Source organism: Sinocyclocheilus grahami, unplaced genomic scaffold (genome assembly GCF_001515645.1).
Source record: "Sinocyclocheilus grahami isolate Dianchi unplaced genomic scaffold, SAMN03320097.WGS_v1.1 scaffold5492.1, whole genome shotgun sequence".
In the NCBI taxonomy this organism is placed as follows: domain Eukaryota; kingdom Metazoa; phylum Chordata; class Actinopteri; order Cypriniformes; family Cyprinidae; genus Sinocyclocheilus; species Sinocyclocheilus grahami.
Window position 1 is genome coordinate 1 of NW_015510171.1, and position 1,014 is coordinate 1,014.

Genomic DNA, 1,014 nt, shown 5'->3' on the forward strand with positions numbered 1-1,014 from the left:
ATCTATCTATCTATCTATCTATCTATCTATCTATCTACCTGCCTACCTACCTATCTGCCTATCTGCTTGTCTAATACATTTTAGATTTGTCTATACATATATTTGTGTCTATATTTCTGTCTATCTCTCTTTCTGTTTATAGAACTGAGGTGTTCTCTTGTTACTGTCTTGTTCTAAACTTTTTTTTTTTTGCAGCATCCCAGTCTTTTGTTCAAGCAGCAGACATGTAGCAGGAATCTGGATGCCGTATGGATGCAGTGCACTGTATTCTCAACCACACATAATGATTCTAATGTAGATGGGCCCCAATCTGTAGCACAAACTCCAACCACCATGCCGCCTGTCACAGGCTAACGAACACCACCTGTCACTCACCCCATGCGGGGGCTGTCAATCAAATCACACCCCAAAAGAGAAAGAGGAGTGGGCGGGCCTGGTCCAGACCCCTAACAAAGGCATCCTCCCATTGGTGAGTACTTGCAATGTCACTTCTCTGTAAAAAAAAAAGAGTGATAGAGTGGGCCTGATAACACAAATGACAAAAGATAGATGGATAGTGGAGGGGGTGATTGATAAAGGAGAGGTGGGAAAGACTGATAACATTCACGTTCAGCTAACTTCCCTCTGTTTGGGCCTATGGACTTGGCATAGCTCATTAGCTCTCAAAATGAGGGGTTTGAATGCTAAAAACAACAGCATTGTTTTAGGAGGCCAACACTTTTATGAGGTCATGCCATTTAAAATGAGACCTGTCTTGTAATGAAATGGCCCATATAAAAACAAACTTCTTTTTGAAAGGTGATTTTAAACAATTTAGACCACAAATGGAAATTTATTTTTTTAAATTTCTTTAAGTTTGTCAACTTTAAAAATGTGCTTCATAACATTCAAATGACTCATAACCTTTTATTTAGGTCAATATTAAAATATATTTAGTACAAAAAAATGAAAGTCTTTTTTTTAAAGGTCATATTAGGTGGAAAAAGCTCCTTAAAGTAACACCTTGCTTTATTT